The 23,057-nt window shown below is 39.1% G+C and overlaps 1 protein-coding gene across 2 annotated transcripts in view; it reads right to left on the reverse strand.

The window, feature by feature from the left end:
* The window catches only part of LOC133574259 (inactive dipeptidyl peptidase 10-like), a 389,479-nt gene that overhangs the window by 143,657 nt on the left and 222,765 nt on the right, over positions 1–23,057 (reverse strand). The window lies entirely within an intron of this gene.

The following is a 23,057-nucleotide window of genomic DNA, read 5'->3' on the forward strand; positions in this document are numbered from 1 at the left end:
ATATGATTAAAAAACATCAGATAATGTCACACGTGTTAAATTATCTATTGTTTCTGCAAGGGCAGACTTACTATTAGGCAAACACAGGTAGTTGACTGGGGCCGCAAAACGCATAATCGTAGGGACTGGGGTAGACAGCCCCCCAATATTAGAGAGGGACGCATTTGTCCACCCAAGAAATGCACAGCGGAGGAATATGTTGTTTTATTATTAACCAAGTGTTAGTGATATTGTTATTATAAGTGCTAACGCAGACAAACAATTTATAGCGGCGCCGTGATCACTACCGTGTGTTCCTATGTTTATATCATCAAGTGGTCTGCTGCTTCCTTGCTCCCTGTAAGTTTATAGTAGATCATAAATCATGCATTTCACCTGGACAGAAGAAGTCTGAGTAGGTATTCCGACAAGTTGGTACACTTTGACAACCATTTAGGACCCTTAACTGGCGAGGACGACACACAAAGACGCTTAGTCCCATCCGCCCCCCACCGCTTTTCTTCGTGAGGATTATGCGTCTTTCTTCACCTAAATGGGAATATATGAACATCCTAGCAGTCAACATCCTAATGAAAGCAGACCTTGCACAGTAAGTGATGTTTTATTATGTTTGTTGGCTCTCATAAAGTCAGCAGTGAGTAATAATCAGTGATAAAGGAAAAACAAATGCTGTTATGCGTTTTTTAAATTAATGCATTATCAAAATACGTAAATATTAAATGTTATTGTAAATATGCCTATACATATATACTTACATCATGTATATAATGATGTTTTTTTAAGGGCTTTATAGGTGAAATTGCGCGGGTCCCATAGGCTCCATTGTGAGCAAACTTTTGATCACATTCATTTAATATTTAGAGTGCAAAAAAAATTTATAATAACATCCACCGTCATGTCTCTCAAAAAAATTGTGAAAGATATGCAAAATTCGCCAAAAAGTGCATTTCTCCTTTAAAAAAAAGTCCTTGTTCACACTGCAGGTCGGTTACAATTTTTTTGCCCATATACAACCTGTATAAAAAATTGTTATGTCAGTGTGAACAGTACAATTCAGAATTTTTCATATCTGACCCAGGCCTCTTCCGTATGTGGAAATATATCGGATATGTCTGCAATGTGTCGTCATGGTGAACGTTCCCGTGCTCATTCATCCAACCAGAACATCATTAAAAAGCGATAAGCATCATAATTTATGGCCAAAATAGACGGTTAGAAAATAAATAGTTGACAACGGCGAAGAAAACTGGTGAAAATAATATGTTTTAGGAACTCATGTGAAAGTTTCACCACTCCTATTTCCGACTGCTCGCACACGGACACACTCTTCAAGCAGACATTAAAGCAAATTATCCCGTAAAACAGGGAGAGCCAAAATACTTGTCCTCTTCCTTCTTAATCTTCTGCACGCAATAATTTGACTCAGAAAATGTTTACTTGGATTACAAAAAATACTTGAATTTGCCACAAATGAGGCAGTACTGAGACCGTATATATATATATATATATATATATATATATAAATATACTGTACATACATATATATATATATATATATATATATATATATATATATATATATATATATATATATATATAAATATACTGTACATACATATATATATATATATATATATATATATATATATATATATATATATATATATATATATATATATATATATATATATATAAAATACATATCTAGTCAGACCCCCCCCAAGCTTAAAGGCCTACTGAAACCCACTACTACCGGCCACGCAGTCTGATAGTTTATATATCAATGATGAAATATTAACATTGCAACACATGCCAATACGGCCGGGTTAGCTTACTAAAGTGCAATTTTAAATTTCGCACAAAATATCCTGCTGAAAACGTCTCGGTATGATGACGCCTGCGTGTGACGTCACGGATTGTAGAGGACATTTTGGGACAGCATGGTGGCCAGCTATTAAGTCGTCTGTTTTCATCGCAAAATTCCACAGTATTCTGGACATCTGTGTTGGTGAATCTTTTGCAATTATTTCAATGAACAATGGAGACAGCAAAGAAGAAAGCTGTAGGTGGGAAGCGATGTATTGCGGCAGGTGTTGTGTCGGATAACGCACCCCCACCGTAGAATGCACCCCCTGACTGTTGTGCCAGATAACACAGCCGGTGTTTCATTGTTTAGATTTCCGGAAGATGACAGTCAAGCTTTACCATTGGCCTGTGGAGAACTGGGACAACAGAGACTCTTACCAGGAGGACTTTGAGTTGGATGCGCAGACACGGTACCGTGAGTACGCATGCAGCTGCGGATTCCAAACATTTGATCGCTTGCCCGCACGTGCGTGCCGCTATGTGCATGTCACGTACGTAACTTTGGGGACTTTGGGGAAATATATGTGCTTTATTAACTTTGGGGAGGTGAACGGTACTTTGGGCTGTGGGATTAAGTGTGTTGTGCAGGTGTTTGAGTTGTATTGGCGGGTTATATGGACGGGAGGGAGGAGGTGTTTGTTAAGCGGGATTCATTTGTGGCATATTAAATATAAGCCTGGTTGTGTTGTGGCTAATAGAGTATATACCTGTATATGTCTTGTGTTTATTTACTGTTTTAGTCATTCCCAGCTGAATGTCAGGTCCCACCCGCCTCTCACAGCATCTTCCCTATCTGAATCGCTCCCACTGCCCTCTAGTCCTTCACTCTCACTTTCCTCATCCACGAATCTTTCATCCTCGCTCAAATTAATGGGGAAATTGTCGCTTTCTCAGTCCGAATCGCTCTCGCTACTGGTGGCCATGATTGTAAACAATGTGCAGATGTGAGGAGCTCCACAACCTGTGATGTCACGCGCATATTGTCTGCTACTTCCGGTACAGGCAAGGCTTTTTTATCAGCGACCAAAAGTTGCAAACTTTATCGTCTATGTTCTCTACTAAATCCTTTCAGCAAAAATATGGCAATATCGCGAAATGATCAAGTATGACACATAGAATGGACCTGCTATCCCCGTTTGAATAAGACAATCGCATTTTAGTAGGCCTTTAGACTCACTCCTACGCCCCTGCCAAAACTATTACATTTCGGTAAAATCGTGGTGACTGAGCAGCCAGTTATTTTTTTTATTTATTATTGATAATTTTACAGTGTATTACTATAAATGGAAAAATGGTACCACTGTTATTTTTATAGTTAAATTCTAGCAAACTGAGCTGCTATTTTTTTTTACCGGAAAATCTACGGTTATTGTTTTTACAGTGCTGAGTCATATTGGTGTCAGGACTTGGACTATGGTGTGGTTTGTTTTCCCGTGGTGCAAAGCGACTTGACCGGACACGACGTGAAGGTAAGGACACGTTTAATATTTGAACTCAAACAAAAAGAACAAACGAAAAGCGCGCACAAGGCGGAAGTACAAAAACTTGGCTAATGAAACAAAAACTAGGACAAAGGCAAAACTATGGACGTGAAACTAATAAACACTTACTGTGGCATGGCATGAAGCATGAATAACAAGGGTGTGTAGAGGGTGATGTCGCCAGGAAGACAGCCTGGCAACTGGGAGCTTAAATAATAGTGACATGATTAGTGACAGCAGGTGCGTGACGCAAAATGTGAAAACGTGAGATAGGTGCGTGACATGAGGATGTGAACCAGGTGAAACTAATGGTTGCTATGGTGACAAAACAAACAAAAGTGCACAAAAAGTCCAAAAACAAAACCGAACATGACTAAAACAAAACATGGTCACAGAGACATGACAATTGGAGGAAAAACACCACAGATAAACTAAATGTATGTTTCTCTCCGAGACTTTGTAAATCAAAATACTAATGAATTGATACTCATTTAATTTCCCCGCGGATCAAATCAATGAATAAAGGTCTTCTATTCATTCAAATAACTTGACACATTAGAAGGCACAGTATTTGCATACAAGTCTGCTGTTGGAAAAAGTTAAATGATAAAAATGGGTTATACTTGTATAGCGCTTTTCTACCTTCAAGGTACTCAAAGCGCTTTGACACTATTTCCACATTCACCCATTCACACACACATTCACACACTGATGGTTAAGTCGGTGGTTGGCAAGGAAATTAACATTCTTAGGAGGTAAAAGGAATGTGTTGGTGATCTTTAAAACATTAGCATTCGTCTCTGCGCTGATCTTACTTGTCTTCTTCAATAATAGAACGCCGGGACCTGAAAAAGAACAAGCTAAGACACTGATGTATAAGTAATGCCTCATGTCTGAAACCCAATGAATCATTAAACATTGTCTTTTTTCTATCTGTGCAACCAATTGGACTTTAGATTTGCAATAGTTAAATAGTAAGTCGTAGTACTAATAGCTAAATATTAAGTTGTAGTAATAATTAAAGAGTAAGTTGTCTGAGTAGTAGACATAGTAAATAGTATGTCTTATTAATTGTTAAATTGTAGGTTATAGTAATGGTACTAGTAGTTAAATAGTAAGTCGCAGTAATAGTAGTAATGGTTAAATAGTAAGTTGTAGTAAAAGTTAAATATTAAGTTGCAGTAATAGCAGTAGTCATAGTGCTACTGCTGCAGCTTTCGTGTTTGTTGGAAAACTTGGTTGTGAGAGAAGAACAATTAGAATTGCTAATACAATAGTATAGATAAGCAGCAACCTACGCTAGTGCGGGGTCAGAGCAAAAAGACACACCTGCAGCAGCTTTCCAAGTACTGTTGTTTAAAAGCACAGCAACTGCAGCAGGATGACGCCAGATTGTGCCTCTTCCTCGTAAACCACACTTCTCATTACCATGTCAACAACTGTGAGCTTTCTATCTTGTTCTCGAACTGCTTTACTTTCTTGTATTATGGTTTGGTATTTTGTGTACCTATTTCTAATAATAATAATGATGGATTGGATTTACTAGCACCTTCCAAAACACCCAAAGCACATTACCGCAAAAGCCATTATTAACTCAACTCACAGTCACACACTAGTATTTGTAAGAAACATCTGTAGCCACAACTGTCTATTGAAGACAGAAAGTTTGTACAAATAGCCTTCCCTTAATGGAACTGAATGTTGTGCACCGCCACAGCAATATCATAGCCGCCACACCTTGAAAAAAAATAAAAAAAAATAAAAATAAAAATAAAAATATATATATATATATATATATATATATATATATATATATATATATATATATATATATATATTTATATATATATATGTATATATATATATATACATATATATATATATAGCCTTCCCTTAATGGAACTGAATGTTGTGCACCGCCACAGCAATATCATAGCCGCCACACCTTGAAAAAAAAATATATATATATATATATCTATATATATATATATATATATATATATATATATATATATATATATATATATATATATATATATATATATGTCTGTATTTGGGTTGTACAGTACACCGGTACTAGTATAGTATCGTGGTACTAATGAATCAAAAACAGTACCATACTCTGTTCGAAAAAAGTACTGGTTCCCGATTTGATTTTTTTTAATGGGCATGAAGGCGCGTCGTCACGTCATGACATTGCTGGTTTTAAGAGCAGAGAAACATGTTGGGCAGCGCACAGTCACAGAGTACTTACAAGCAGACACAGTGTGTGGACAGAAAAGAGAGAATGGACACATTTTGGCCTAAAAACTAAAGATGAAGGTGAAGTTATAACCAGTGTTGGGTTAGTTACTGAAAAACAGTAACTAGTTATAGTTACTAGTTACTTCATTTCAAAAGTAACTCAGTTACTAACTCAGTTACTTACACCAAAAAGTAATGCGTTACTGTGAAAAGTAACTATTTAGTTACTTATTTTTTTCTTCTTTTTTTTTTAAAGCTCCAATTAATGCCCTTTTAGCCTTTATTTCAGTACTGTTATTGCACTGGAGAATAATACAATCTGTTGATCAACTTGACATACATTTGTATCACTGAACTCTGCTAAGCAATGTGGTCGACATACAACACACAAAGACAAAGATATGTTACAAAGGCCAATTTGTTTCTGGCCAGAACAAATTGACAAAACTATTTTAGCTGCAACATAACATACATAAGTAACAAACAGCATAATAACAGCATAGCTGTAAAGCAAGAAAGGCACACACTACATACACAAAGCCTAACCAGGCATTTTTTCCTCAAGAAATTCTGACACAAAATCATGTCTGAAGCCCAGAACACTCTACACATTTCCCCAGTTTTAGTTTAGAGATAAGGAAAGATTGGCCTGGCCCACTAGCATCCCTCTTTATGTTTGTGAACTTTATAGTCTATACATTTAGAGTGATGTGATAATCAAACACTCTAGAAGTCTAAAATGAAAGAGTATATAAGAGAATTGACAGCAACGTTCCCTCTAAGGAGCGCGCCTGTGCAATTGCGCACTGCTCAAGCGTCCTCTGCGCACGACAAATCTATGCCACGCACAAAATCAAATAAAAAAATAAGCGCATAACAATTTTCGACACGACACGGACACGACAGAGAAAACCATTTTCGTCATCATTGTTCAAATATAATAATACGTCTGTCGAGACGCTTTGAGGACATGAATTCCATCCATCACTTTACTGAGCAAAACTCTTTATTCTCGGCCATAAACACATCACTGTTATATCAACAGCAGCCACTCGCTCTTTCTCACTTGCGCCAACACATGCACATATGGCACTTAGCCAGTGATGCGTTTACAGCCACACAAAAAGTCGGACAACTCCAACACCACACATAAAGTGTAATTCCAGGTCGTTACTCTATGATTTACCAATCAAATGTGTGCCTATTCTAGTGTCATTTATTAGGAATCTTAAGTTATAAATATTAATCATTAAATGCTGTTAATATATTAAATACATACTAATAAAAATATATTTTTTACAAACAGGAAGTTGCAGGAATGTACACATGATCCCATTGTGCAACATGTGAATGTTTTAATGGGAACTAAATGCAATGTCTGAAAGGGTACAAACTATTTCCAAAGCAGGACCTCCCCCCAGACAAACAATACAAGTACACAGTTCATGAAAAACAATATTTGTTGCTATTGTCATTGTAAGTGGGCCTAAACACTTATATTAGAAATGGAATTGACTGCTGTCATTTGATTATAATAATAAGAGAATGTTGTCTGTCTATCTGTGTTGGCCCTGCGATGGGTGGGGACTTGTCCAGGGTGTACCCAGCCTTCCGCCCGAATGCAGCTGAGATAGGCTCCAGCGACCCCGAAAGGGACAAGCGGTAGAAAATGGATGGATGGATGGAGATTGAACTTGATATTTAGTCATGTTTGGGACAGGTGTGCTGCTGGTGTAGCCACAGTGTGCACGTGTGATGTTGCTCACATGGGCTGCACTCAATGCTCAGGGAGTTTTTGCGTTTGCTCACACACATGAACAATTGAGGGAACATTGATTGACAGAGTGTGTGTACCTTCAGTTCTGAAAGATGAGCAGAGGCAGAGTTAATCCTTACGTGGTGAAGTGTCATTGGAGTCTCTGTCTCTCTTTACTAGCTTCGTCGAAGCATGTTGCTATGTAGCTTGTTTCAGCAGATTTGAATTGCTGTTTTGGGCAGTAGATGGGATCTTTGATCCAAAGCACAATTTACATTTAACTAAATTGTTATTTTCTTTGTGCTCGACAAAAGAAAAGTAGTGAAAATATCTCCATGTTAGCAAACTCGACTTCTGGCTCCGCCATGATCAGACACGCCCCCCTCCCTCCTCTCCTCCCTCCACACGCTCACACTCACACTCACACACAGAGCGCGTGTCTCTCTCTCTTCTCCGGCTTGTGACACAAGAAGAATCAGAACGATGACACAGCAGCCCTCCGATAAAACACACTTTATACTACAAAAAAAGTAACGTAAAATAACGCAGTAACGCATCATGTAGTAACGGTAACTGAGTTACTGAATATAAAAAAAATAACGCGTTAGATTACTAGTTACCGCCGAATCTAACGGCGTTACAGTAACGCGTTACTTTGTAACGCGTTAGTCCCAACACTGGTTATAACACTGAAACACCCTCAGGAAGAGGTGCTTTAAGACATGGCTAGCTAGCTAGCGGCTAAAATCCATCCGCAGTCGGCAGTGTTTTAGCTACTTCCTAATCACTAATCCCAGCCTCCATGGCGACAAATTAAGTATCTTTCTTACAGGTATCCTCCCTGCAGGACGAGGAATAGCTAAACATGCTTCACTACACACCGTAGGAGGATGTAATAGCTCACCGGCGTCAGCGCTAATGACGCCGTTCCTCAATGTAAACAAATGTCATGGGTGGCTCTACACCTGACATCCACTGTAATGATACCAAGTAGAAGAGCGTATCTAGTCAATACTCCTAATGGTTACCGTATTTTCCGCACTATAAGGCGCACCTAAAAACCACAAATTTTCTCAAAAGCTGACAGTGCGCCTTATAACCCGGTGCGCTTTATATATGGATAAATATTAAGATTCATTTTCATAAAGTTTAGGTCTCGCAACTACGGTAAACAGCCGCCATCTTTTTTCCCCGTAGAAGAAGCGCGCGGTGCATGCTGGGATATGTGACGTTTCATTTCCATTTGTGTGTTTATGTAAAGACCCCAAAATGGCTCCTATTAAGTGTGTTGTCTGTCTAATTATAAATAATGCAGACGAGGCGTGTTAACTGAGTTCTCAACGTTTACTCACAGCGTGCTCATAACCACATTCTAACTCCCAGCATACAACAACGCTTCTCAGGGCTACCGCGCATGCTCGTAACTATCGTTGCATGCTGGGTAGTGTAGTTGTTATATTTGCTAGCTCATAACAGCACATTGAGAGACACGCTTACGCGCTTAATTCAATACTCGCCGTCATTCCGGGTGGATTGACAAAAGACCTCCAGCCGCTAGATATTGGTGTCAACAGGGCATTCGAAGCTAGACTGCTAACTGCGTGGGAACAATGGATGACAGAAGGCGAACACACCTTCACTAAGACGAGGAGGCAGCGCCAGACGACGCCAACATCTGCCAGTGGATCGTAAATTTGCCCAACTTTTCACTTCGGACACCGAAGACGAAGGATTTACGAATGAAGAATAACTTCAGAAAGTGAGCGCTATGTTTATTTTGTGTGTTGTGACATTAACGTTCGAGCAACATTATGTTGCTATTGCTCTGCACTATTTTGAATTTTACTATGTTTGTGATTGCACATTTGCGTACATTTTGGGAGTGAACAGAGTTGTTAGAACGCTGGTTTTTAATATATTATTAAAGTTTGACTGACCTATCTGACTGTTTTTTTGACATTCCCTTTAGCGCAGCGTAGGCGCGGCTTATAGTCCGGGGCGGCTTATTGGTGGACAAAGTTATGAAATATGCCATTCATTGAAGGTGCGGCTAATAATCCGGTGCGCCTTATAGTGCGGAAAATACGGTACATCGATAGTTTGTATCGTCACAAATTCATATTATGTTTATAAACTCAGGAAATATGTCCCTGGACACATGAAGACTTTGAATATGACCAATGTATGATCCTGTAACTACTTGGTATCGGATCGATACCTAAATTTGTGTTATCATCAAAAACTAAAGTAAAGTATCCAAACACCAGAAGAATAAGTGAGTATTACATTTTAACAGAAGTGTAGATAGAACATCTTAAAACAGAAATTAAGCAGATATTAACAGTAAATGAACAAGTAGATAAATAATAAATGTTTACAGCTTGTACTTCATAATTTTGACAAAATAATAGAATGATAAATGACACTATATGTTACTGCATACGTCAGCAGATTTATTAGGAGCCTTTGTTTGCTTACTTACTACTAGAAGACAAGTTGTCTAGTATGTTCACTATTTTATTTAGGGACAAAATTGTTCGACTTATTAATTAATGTACCACAATATTTTTTGTTAAAATAAAGCCAATATTGCCATTTTTTGTGGTCCCCTTTATTTAGAAAAGTATCAAAGTATCGGAAAGTATCAAAATACATGTTGGTAGTGGTACAACAATACATCATATTCATGATGTCACACAAAAGTATTCATGTCCAAATAAGGAGTAGGTAAGAAGTAGAGCTTATTTAATCCTACCTTTTATTCATCCATCCATCCATTTTCTACCGCTTATTCCCTTTGGGGTCGCGGGGGGCGCTGGAGCCTATCTCAGCTACAATCGGGCGGAAGGCGGGGTACACCCTGGACAAGTCGCCACCTCATCGCAGGGCCAACACAGATAGACAGACAACATTATGTCACAGCTATTACTAGTATTGTTTTGCAAGCTCAATATTGAGAAACAAAAAGCCTCTGCAGACTCTTGCGCCCTACATGCCGTCAAAAGACTAAAGACCGACCGCACAGTCTTCACAATAAAAGTGCTGCTCTATCCTGCCTGCGCTAACAAAATAAGAGTTTCAAAAAGATAGCGCACACAAGCTAGCAAGCTACGCGAATATATTTATTGTAAAGTGTATAAAAACGAGCATGGAAGCTGGACAAATAAGATGCCAAAAACCAACCACTTTCTGTATTGGACAGAAAGGATGACTTTTTTCTCCTCCACAATGTAAATTCGAAAAGGTGGAAGTTATCAGCACAACTGTGAATCCTGTCTGATTCCAACCAATGCAAGTCATCAGAATAAGGTAATACACCAAATTATATTTTTGTCTTCATGAAAGAAAGGAATCTATATGTTATGGTTATGGTTTGATTTTATATTGAACATGCATACAATTACATGTGTGTTAACCGTGCTTGTATTTTCATTAAGCACCTTTAACATGTTAACAAAAATGTCTGCTTCATATATAAATATATATAAAGTATAAATATATATATATAACACTAAATTGGCCCTAGTGTGTGAATGTGAGTGTGAATGTTGTCTGTCTATCTTTGTTGGCCCTGTGATGAGGGGGCGACTTGTCCAGGGTGTACCCCGCCTTCCGCCCAAATGCAGCTGAGATAAGCTCCAGCACCCCCCGCGACCCCAAAAGGGACAAGCGGTAGAAAATGGATGGATGGATACTATATATATATATATATATATATATATATATATATATATATATATATATATATATATATATATATATATATATGTATGTGTGGGGAAAAAAAATCACAAGACTATTTCATCTCTACAGGCCTGTTTCATGAGGGGGGTACCCTCAATCGTCAGGAGATTTTAATGGGAGCATTCGCATACCATGGTTTATATAGGGCACAGAGTGGGTGGGTACAGGCTGGCCTAGGGGCGTGGTGATTGGTTCATGTGTTACCTAGGAGGTGTTTACGTCTATGGCGGCATGTTGTTACAATTTCGCTGCGCTTGTTGAGGGATGACAGGTCTGGACGGTAGATAATAAACAGTTTCTCTTTCAAGCATAGGTTGCATCTTTTATTACCACTATTGTAAGGTGTGCTGGATGCAAGAATTTGCCATGTTATTGAATATTCAACATTATTGTCTTTGAGGTCCCAAATGTGTTTGCTGAGTTCTGTGGTATTTCGCAGGTTTTTGTTCCTGAAAGAAGCCTTGTGGTTGTTCCATCTGGTTTTGAATTCACCCTCGGTTAATCCTACATATGTGTCGGATGTGTTAATGTCCTTGCGTATTACCTTAGATTGGTAGACAACTGATGTTTGTAAGCATCCCCCGTTGAGGGGGCAATCAGGTTTCTTTCGACAGTTACATGCTTTGTTGGTTTTGGAGTCGTTCTGACTGGGGGTCGACGGCTCATTTGCAATTGTTTTGTTGTGGTTTGAGATGATTTGTCGTATATTGTTCATGCAGCTGTAGCTCAATTTGATGTTGTTCTTGTTGAATACTTTTCTTAGGTTGTTGTCTTTGGGAAAGTGTTTGTCAATCAGGTTGAGGAATTTGTGTCCAATGTTCGTTGAGACGTTTTTGCTGTATGGGGGGTTGTACCAGATGATGCCGTTTCGTTTTCTGTTCTTTTTTGGCTGGTTTCCTGGCGTGGGTTCATAGGTGAGGGTGAAATTGTATCCGCTTTCATCAAGGGCTTTTTGGTACGGGGGGGTTGCTTGGTCAAATTCAGCTTTGCTAGATGACAGCATCGATAGCCTTTTATTGATTCCGGTAGGTATTCTTTTCGTGGTGGTGGGTGGATGGTTGCTGTCATGGTGCACGTATTGGAGTGTTGTGTTGGGTTTCGTGAATGGTTGGTAGCTGTTATTTCTCAGGTTGAAAGTGACGTCAAGAAAGTTGACGGTTTGCTTGTTGGCTTCAATCGTGATCCGTAGGCCGTTCTCTTTGAAAATTTGGCATATGCGCTTCTTGGTATTCTCGCTGCTCCTTGGCGAGGCGCGACACACTGCCAGTCCGTCATCACGGTAAATACCAAGGTTCAGATTGAGGCTAGCGAGCTGGGAGAGGAGGAAACTCCCAACGAGTTCACACGTTTCTGCTCCGTCAAAACTTCCCATAGTGACGTCAAATGTTGCATTGTTCTTTTTTTGCCATGGTGTACTGTTGTGGATGAGAATGGAGTTTTTTGCGTGGATGATGATGTTTCTTTCGTTGCCTGTGATTGAGTCGTAGTCTGAGGCGAAGTCTAGTGCTTGAGTCAGTAGGTCTTGCGTGATGGAAGGGTAAAATTCCTCGATATCAAAGGAGATAAAGTTGTGCTGTTGTTTGTCTTGGATGTTGTTGAACCATTTGATTACTGCTGCTGTATTTCTCCATTGGTTGAGTGGTGTTTTGTCCTTGATTTTTGTGTTGACTCTGTCCAGGATTATTTTGCTGATTTTTCCTATTTCAGATTTAGTTGGGTTTATTAGTCGGCATGTTGGGTTATTTGCGAAGTTGGGTTTGTGATCCTTCAATGTGATGAAGGCTTCCTTGTTGGCTGTGGCGTCCACCCTGTCCTCAATGTCCAGTTCAGCCGCGATCCTTTTATTTTCCAGGTGGATGTTCTGTAAGGTATTGGGTTGCGCTTTTTTGTATGATTTGGTGATGCTTCTGTCCAGTAAGGTGTGGTGTTCTGGTATGTCCATTCTGTAGAAGTTTGTGGTTTTATCGGCAGCTATGATGAGGTTGTTTACTTTCTTGATGCGCTCCTTGTCATTTTTCAGCTTGGTGAGGAGTGGGTTGCGGATTGGCTTGAATTTGACTGATTGTATCATTTTGAGCATGTCGTTCTCAAAATCCTTTAGTTCCTCAACTGTGGGTGGGTTCTTGGTAGATTTGAATCCGTAAGTTTCCTTTTGCATTCCTTTTGTTTCAGGGTGGAGGAAAAAATGTGCTTTCCACCGCATCCTTCTTAGGAAGTGTTCCGTCTTTTCTATGAGCCTTAGCTTGTAGTCATTCTGCGCGGGTATGGGAATGTTCTTCGTGGAGTAGTCGATGTTGAATTTTTCCATTTCTGATCGTCGTACAGTGCTCAACAAATGTCAATTTGGAGCGGAGTATATGTCTTAATAAGGTTATCCAAAAAATAGTGCTCGATACCGTAGTAGAGCGCAATATATGTATGTGTGGGGAAAAAAAATCACAAGACTATTTCATCTCTACAGGCCTGTTTCATGAGGGGGTACCCTCAATCGTCAGGAGATTTTAATGGGAGCATTCGCATACCATGGTTTATATAGGGCACAGAGTGGGTGGGTACAGGCTGGCCTAGGGGCGTGGTGATTGGTTCATGTGTTACCTAGGAGGTGTTTACGTCTATGGCGGCATGTTGTTACAATTTCGCTGCGCTTGTTGAGGGATGACAGGTCTGGACGGTAGATAATAAACAGTTTCTCTTTCAAGCATAGGTTGCATCTTTTATTACCACTATTGTAAGGTGTGCTGGATGCAAGAATTTGCCATGTTATTGAATATTCAACATTATTGTCTTTGAGGTCCCAAATGTGTTTGCTGAGTTCTGTGGTATTTCGCAGGTTTTTGTTCCTGAAAGAAGCCTTGTGGTTGTTCCATCTGGTTTTGAATTCACCCTCGGTTAATCCTACATATGTGTCGGATGTGTTAATGTCCTTGCGTATTACCTTAGATTGGTAGACAACTGATGTTTGTAAGCATCCCCCGTTGAGGGGGCAATCAGGTTTCTTTCGACAGTTACATGCTTTGTTGGTTTTGGAGTCGTTCTGACTGGGGGTCGACGGCTCATTTGCAATTGTTTTGTTGTGGTTTGAAATGATTTGTCGTATATTGTTCATGCAGCTGTAGCTCAATTTGATGTTGTTCTTGTTGAATACGAACATTGGACACAAATTCCTCAACCTGATTGACAAACACTTTCCCAAAGACAACAACCTAAGAAAAGTATTCAACAAGAACAACATCAAATTGAGCTACAGCTGCATGAACAATATACGACAAATCATCTCAAACCACAACAAAACAATTGCAAATGAGCCGTCGACCCCCAGTCAGAACGACTCCAAAACCAACAAAGCATGTAACTGTCGAAAGAAACCTGATTGCCCCCTCAACGGGGGATGCTTACAAACATCAGTTGTCTACCAATCTAAGGTAATACGCAAGGACATTAACACATCCGACACATATGTAGGATTAACCGAGGGTGAATTCAAAACCAGATGGAACAACCACAAGGCTTCTTTCAGGAACAAAAACCTGCGAAATACCACAGAACTCAGCAAACACATTTGGGACCTCAAAGACAATAATGTTGAATATTCAATAACATGGCAAATTCTTGCATCCAGCACACCTTACAATAGTGGTAATAAAAGATACAACCTATGCTTGAAAGAGAAATTTTTTATTATCTACCGTCCAGACCTGTCATCCCTCAACAAGCGCAGCGAAATTGTAACAACATGCCGCCATAGACGGAAACACCTCCTAGGTAACACATGAACCAATCACCACGCCCCTAGGCCAGCCTGTACCCACCCACTCTGTGCCCTATATAAACCATGGTATGCGAATGCTCCCATTAAAATCTCCTGACGATTGAGGGTACCCCCCTCATGAAACAGGCCTGTAGAGATGAAATAGTCTTGTGATTTTTTTTCCCCACACATACATATATTGCGCTCTACTACGGTATCGAGCACTATTTTTTGGATAACCTTATTAAGACATATATATATATATATATATATATATATATATATATATATATATATATATATATATATATATATACAGATAGGCTCCAGCGCCCCCGCAACCCCCAAGGGAATAAGCGGTAGAAAATGGATGTATATATATATATATATATATATATATATATATATATATATATATATGCAGATGAGGTAGATCACCTCGACTTGGTCATTTAAAAAGTAGCTCGCATGCTAAAAAAGTGTGGGCACCCCTGATGTAGACTGTAAAACTGATGTAAAACTGTTATTTTTTTGCCAATCCAGCCTCTGTTTTTGCCTCCATCCATCCATCGATCCTACACAAATCTGTTGTGATCTTTATTTTCACTTCTTGTATTTTGTAGACTTTTATTTCAACCCCAACAGAAGCACTGACTGGAAGTATAATGCAATATGTATGTTACACATTGAATCATTTAGCAAAGGTTGCATAAGTTTTTTAGATTTCACCAAATCACACAGCTGGCTAAACTCAAAGCCTGCATGTTCAAAGATAGTTTGTGTGGTGGTTTGGAGCGGAGCAACGAGGCAGGTGGATGCAGCTCGTAATTAGTCTGATTCATAAACCATGTGTCTACTCCAAATTATTCCTCATGGTTTCCCGGCATTGACCTGAGCCCTATATTCTGGACTATTATGTATATGTTCTCTTGTTTATATACTACAAGCGCCCATATTAAGTCTTTATTCTTGGTTTTGTATGTTCAGTTGTTTTGTTACTTTTGATTAAGGTACATTTTGGTATTTACTTTTCATTATTAGCTCTCTGGCATCCTCCTGACTTTTCATTATTAGCTCTCTGGCATCCTCCTGGACTTCCTTGTTGCTCCGTTATAGCAGGGATTAAAAAGTCTATAAAAAAAAATCTTAACCCTTCGTTCAGATCATGTTTTTTTTAACGTTGGTACATATGGCATCCCTAACGCTTTAGGACCTTGCGGGGAACAACAGTAAGTTGAGAAATTAAGTATTTAGCTCAGTGCCTAGTGCGCTCGTCTCTCATTCAGAAGGACCCAGGTTTGAGCCATGGGCAGAACGGAAGCAGGGCTGGAATGTAAACCATCTCACAAAACCATGATACCTTCCAAACCGTGAATTTTTTTAACTGTTTCACCCCCAGCTCTTAATAAATGTATTTTACTTGGACATAGTGTCTGCTCTTTTGGACAATCTGACTTATTTTGTTTCTTGATATTGTCCGTAGCTGTCTAGTATTTTTTGTTTGAACTTAGTTATCTGCATTTCTTTGGAAGTTTAAGTTTTGCATATCTTTCAAATAAATTGTGTTGGTTAACATTTCTCAACTATCGTGTCATGAAGGTCACCAAAACTTAGCAGGATCCCCCAAAAGAAAACAAGTAGAATTAGCTCTACTGCAATCCCATAATTGATCAGTCAGGAACATTCCAGTCAGATCAAAGTTGATACATTCTATTCATTTATTTGCATCACAAGCAAGCCAAATAATAATAATTAATGTGAATATGCTCTCTTAGTCGTGCTTTAAAGTGTGCTGTTTTCTTATCTCTGATAGGTACATTACAGGAAAAAAAAACTTGGACATTTGGGATGAAACTGAACAAGCCTCCTCTGTACTTTTATGTTATGTATACCAGACTGCAGTGTTCCTTTTGAATGATTCATCCACTGCACAATGCATGTGGTGTATTGCAGCACCTTGCAACCAATCATCTAACTTATATCCGGATGTATTCTTTCAGGTCTGTGTCATACTTCTCAATGGAATCCTCTATTTTTCCCCTAACTCAAGGCTGTCAAACTCATTTGCACAGGGGGCCAAAATTAAAACCACACTTTGGATTGCGGAACGGCGATTTAAAATTTTAGTAATAATACACAGGTCATTGTACATCTTCTATATCACCGCATTGATAAAAAGGTGTTATAATGCAGTCATCTGCGGTTGCATAGAAATGGAGAAAAAAAAGAATAAATCAATCAATCAATCAAAGTTTATTTATACAGCCCTTAATTACAAGTGTCTCAAAGGGCTGCACAATCCACAATGACATTCAGATCCCACACAAATCCATGCCAATCACGTTTCACTCAAACATTATCAATGTTATTTGTTTTAAAATTAGAGTTTGAAGGTGTTTACTTTAGTTAGTGAGCACACGCACACACGCACACGCAGAATGCTTTCCAACTTTGTACTGGTAGAACAATATTTGCATCAAGATATATTTCCACAGAATATATATATATATATATATATATATATATATATATATATATATATATATATGTGTGTGTGTGTGTGTTCAAATATAAGTTAATTTGCTGTTTTTTGTACTTTTTGTATTGTTAAAATTGCATTTGTTAAATGTTTGTACAAGTTTGTACAAGTTCTGTTCAGACGTATCTTGACCTAAGATTGACAGATTTTTTTGTCACTGTTAATGTACACAATGTATCCTAAAAATCAGACAGCAATTTAGTACATTTATCCTCTCACAAAACAGTCCAGCATTTTTATGGTAGCTTGATTGTAACGAAGAGAGATAGAATGTTACATAATTGATAACATGAAATTAAAGTTATGAATGAATTTGTATCTCTACTGAGTACTATTTGATCTCAATGCAAAATCCACCCATCCATCTTCTTTTGCTCATCCAAGATGGGGTTAAAGTTCCCAGGCCAGCTAGGAGACATAGTGTCTCCAACATGTGTTTCCCGTGGCTTCCTACCAATCAGACGTGTCCTAAACACCTCCCCACGGAGGCGTCCGGTTGGCATTCTAACCAGATCCCTGAACCACCTCATCTGGTCCTTCTCGATGTGGAGGAGCAGCAGCTTCACTTTGAGCTCCTCCTGAAGGCCAGAGCTTCTCACCCTATCTCTGAAGGAGAGCCCCACTACCCGACAGAGGAAACGCATTTCAGGCGGTCAAACCCGTGATCTTGTCCTTTTGGTCACAACCCAAATGACCATAGGTGAGGATAGTGTAACACCCATAAATGTGGTAATTACAAGGTAAAATACCAATAAAGGGAATATTGGACTAGTATAAGTTTGCCTAGGTTCGACTACAGGAATAAAAGACCACAGACCAAGAAGTAAGTTTGACCTAGTGTCTTATTATTTGAAAAAAAACACACAGGCAAATATTTAGATGACAATTAATAAAATAAATTGGTAACCTTTTCAATCCCTTTTTATTTTAAACATTTGATTTAGCTTAAAATTATTACTTAAGGTTTTCCTTCATTTGCAACCTTTAGTTTTAGTTAAAATATATATATGTACAGTATATATTAGGGATGTCCGATAATGGCTTTTTGCCGATATCCGATATTCCGATGTCGTCCAACATTTTTCACTATATCGTATTTTTCGAAATACAGAGCGCACTGTTAAATAAGCCGCACCCACTAAATTTTAGAAGAAAAAAGTTTTACATTTATTGGGGCGGCATGGCGTAGTGGGTAGAGCGGCCGTGCCAGAAACCTGAGGGTTGCAGGTTCGCTCCCCGCCTCTTGACATCCAAACCGCTGCCGATGTGTCTTTGGGCAAGACACTTCACCCTTGCCCCCGGTGCCGCTCACACTGGTGAATGAATGATGAATGAATAGGTGGTGGTCGGAGGGGCCGTAGGCGCAAACTGGCAGCCTCGCTTCCGTCAGTCTACCCCAGGGCAGCTGTGGCTCCAAATGTAGCTTACCACCACCAGGTGTGAATGAATGATGGGTTCTCACTTCTCTGTGAGCGCTTTGAGTATCTAATAATAGAAAAGCGCTATATAAAATCTAATCCATTATTATTATTATTATTATTATTATTATTCGCCGCACCTGGGTAAAGGCCAAAGGGTCCGGAAATTACAGTAGTTTTACTTAACTCTGGTCTAAATAAAAGCTAGTTTAGTTTTGTTCCAGTTTTAATAAAGTGTCCAATTACCGTACATCTTTAGACACTCGTGTACAACCGTTCAGAAAGGAAACTTTAAAATAAACATTGTAAAAATACATTTGACATTATTTCAGAATCAATTGAGCCAACAAAATATACAAAATAAAGCGATTCAGCAAAATGCTGATTAATATTGTATTCTACAGAATAAGAGTATTATTTTTCTCTTCTTCTTATCTGTTAGTCTTTGATTGTCTTGAGTTTGTAATTTAGTGTTTAGCATGGTCCACTGAAGTTGTTGCAGAAAAAAATTATTAATCTTACCAGTTCGTTTCAGTTTCAAATTAGCTCAAAATGCACTGTGAGCTCACCGTGTCACCATAAAACTTCAATTTAGTACTTAGCTTACCACTTAAACAGAATCAAATAGATGTATCTTACTCACCAAGTTCCATTCAACAACATGCAACATTTCCAAAACAGGGACAGGTTAGAAAATATATATATATATATAACTTTTCATTCTTTCTAAAACAACGTTTAGCTAGTTTTGAACTCCATGTTTGTTTGTTTTGCTGTCCCTTCAGCTTGACGGCATCCCTTACCGCTATCAGCGGATTCCGGGATTTCCACTACGACACGCACCAACCACATTGCGTCCCCAGCTCCAATCAGCTGCCTCGACAATAGAGGCAAGGAACATGGTCCAGTCAAACTCAATTTCCAGTGCCTTTCTTGTAACATTTGTGAAGTTCTTCCGGAGGTGGGAATTGAAACCCTCTCTGTTGGTAGACTCTGCCAGACGTTCCAAGCAGACTTTAACAATGCGTTTGGGCCTCCCAGGGCTGACCAGCAACCTCCCCCACATATCGAGCAAACTCATCACCAAGGCTAACTGTGACATAAAAAACTAAAGTTACATCTTCATTTCCAGAATTCGGAAAAATGGTGTTATATAATAACAGCTTTACTAATGCTGTTTGTTTTTATTGTAACACGTCATTTTATTAATTACTTTTATGTACGTTACCACACTGTTACCCATACGTTTAATGTAACGTGGCAAGCCACTTTAGATGCGGACAAGACAGCTTTAAAATCGGAGCAAGTTCACTTAAAGAAGTAGCTCTTTACGAGTGCAAGCTGCACACACAACCACTTTATTAACTAGCAGTGAAAACATTCCACAAGCACTGCAGTCAACAATCTCCTTCCAGTCCGCAGATGACCAATGCTGAGCCAAAACAGCCAATAAGCATGCCTTCGCTGACTTCACCCTTCACTTGGTAACAGGCACCGCCTTTTAAAGGCACACACTCACGCACTCTTCTCTCATGAAACATCTCTCAGATACTCTATATTGCCAAAAGTATTTGGCCACCTGCCTTGACTCACATATGAACTTGAAGTGCCATCCCATTCCTAACCCATATGGTTCAATATGATGTGGGTCCACCTTTTGCAGCTATTACATCTTCAACTCTTCTGGGAAGGCTGTCCATAAGGTTGCGGAGTATGTTTATAGGAATTTTCCAAAAGCGCATTGGTGAGGTCACACACTGATGTTGGTTGAGAAGGCCTGGCTCTCAGTCTCTGTTCTAATTCATCCCAAAGGTGTTCTATCAGGTTCAGGTCAGGACTCTGTGCAGGCCAGTCAAGTTCATCCACACAAGACTCTGTCATCCTTGTCTTTATGGACCTTGCTTTGTGCACTGGTGCACAGTCATGTTGGAAAAGGAAGTGGCCCGCTCCAAACTGTTCCCACAATGTTAGGTGCATGGAATTGTCCAAAATGTTTTGGTATCCTGGAGCATTCAAAGTTCATTTCACTGGAACTAAGGGGCCAAGCCCAACTCCTGAAAAACAACCCCACACCATAATTCCTACTCCACCAAATTTCACACGCGGCACAATGCAGTCCGAAATGTACAGTTCTCCTGGCAACCTCCAAACCCAGACTCGTCCATCAGATTGCCAGATGGAAAAGCGTGATTCATCACTTCAGAGAACGCGTCTCCACTGCTCTACAGTTCAGTGGCAACGTGCTTTACACCACTGCATCCAACGCTTTGCATTGGACTTGGTGATGTATGGCTTAGATGCCCTCTGTGTACTGCACGTGGGCTAATTGGAAGGTCACATGAAGTTTGGATCTCTGTAGCAACTGACTGTGCAGAAAGTCGGCGACCTCTTTGCACTATGCGCTTCAGCATCCGCTAACCCCTTTCTGTCAGTTTACATGGCCTACCACTTTGTGGCTGAGTTGCTGTTGTTCCCAAACTCTTCCATTTTCTTATAATAAAGCCGACAGTTGACTTTGGAATATTTAGGAGCAAGGAAATTTCACGACCAGATTTGTTTCACATGTGACATACTATGACATTTCCACGCCGGAAATCACTGAGCTCCTGAGAGCGGCCCATTCTTTCACAAATGTTTGTAGAAACAGTCTCCATGCCTAAGTGCTTGATTTTATACACCCGTGGCCGGGCCAAGTGATTAGGACACCTGATTCTGATCAATTGGATGGGTGGCCAAATACTTTTGGCAATATAGTGTATAAAGTTAAAAAAACACATTCACCGTAATACAACTTTCCTTAGTAATTAATCACATCTGTTGAAAAAATAATTATGTTAAGAATAAAACAAATTTTGGGGGGGAAAAAAACACATTACTGTCATTAATTACTGTTTTAAAGTCATTTTCCTTACACTCTTTATTTACAGCTACAACACATGATTTAATGTGAAGTTGTCAATTTCCAGAAACATGGCCCAGGGCTAGTGAGAATAAGTATATGAAGGAGTCTTAGTGAATCAAATATAATGCATCATTAGTTGGATTATATCACAGAAAGAGAAGACTGTAAGATATTATATTTCTGCTTTGGTTCCTACAAGTCTATATTTAGACCTGCCATATTTAATTCATCATTAGCGGCCATCCTCTAAAGCTGGCTTTACATGATGGAGGCTAGAGTACCAAGAAGATCAAGGAACATGTCAAATATGTACAGTAGTATTGTAATACTGCAGTAACTCATTAAAAAATGGTAATCTGTCTGAGCCTCCATTCCTTAGGATGTTACAATATTGACCGTCCGCAGTGTTGATGTTACAAATCTTGAGCGTAATTATTTGGCGGGCAGCCGTGACTCTTGCGTTGTTTTAGAGGAAAAATGTCTACTAATTGCTAGTCTTGAGCGACACCCATTCAATGTATCTACATCTAGTCTCGTCTTCAGTTACATAAGTAATGTAACACACACGTGACTCTTTTCATGGACAACCCTGGTTTTCATGTCGTTTTAAAGACAAAAACCCTCTACTGATTTCTACTTTGGTGCAATAACCGGTTTATGTATCTACACTCGATTAACCGAAGGATTTACATCTGGGGGGCTGTAACCCACGAAAACTGTACCGGCCACTTCTCGAACCGGGTATCCGGATGCATCAGATTATTGATAACAACTCTAGTGTGTATGCACGCTACATCAGCTTCTTTTTCATGGCTAGATGTTAATAATAATCTGTAGATTAAGCTTTACTTGTTATTATAATCACTCTGAAAGTATTTGTAATGTTAAGAGTTGTGTTTAGTACAAATGTGAAGCCTTCACGTGTCTGAAGGACATACAAGTGTGTGTGGGTTTGTGTGTGGGGTTTTGCGCGGGGGAGCGTGACAGTTGGATTTTTTTGGTTAAAAAAATCAATGGAATCGATTGAAAAACAAACCATTAAATATGTAGTGTATATTAAATAGTCACATACCGTATTTTCCGCACTATAAGGCGCACCTAAAAACCACACATTTTCTCAAAAGTTTTTTACTTTTTTTTTTTTTTAATTTCTCCAATGTGCCACAAAAAAGAGCTTTGTTCAGCAAATGACCCTCAGGCGAGGGTATGAGTACCATTCACATTTGAACCGATACAGTACCAATTCCCACTACCTGGGAATCGATACCGGTGGTGAACTGTACTAATGTTTGGTACTTTTGTGTGTCAATAAATATCAATTGTTTTTAATAATAAAATCTTGTTTTTTATTGCAGTATT

This window comes from Nerophis lumbriciformis, linkage group LG31 (genome assembly GCF_033978685.3).
Source record: "Nerophis lumbriciformis linkage group LG31, RoL_Nlum_v2.1, whole genome shotgun sequence".
Lineage (NCBI taxonomy): Eukaryota > Metazoa > Chordata > Actinopteri > Syngnathiformes > Syngnathidae > Nerophis > Nerophis lumbriciformis.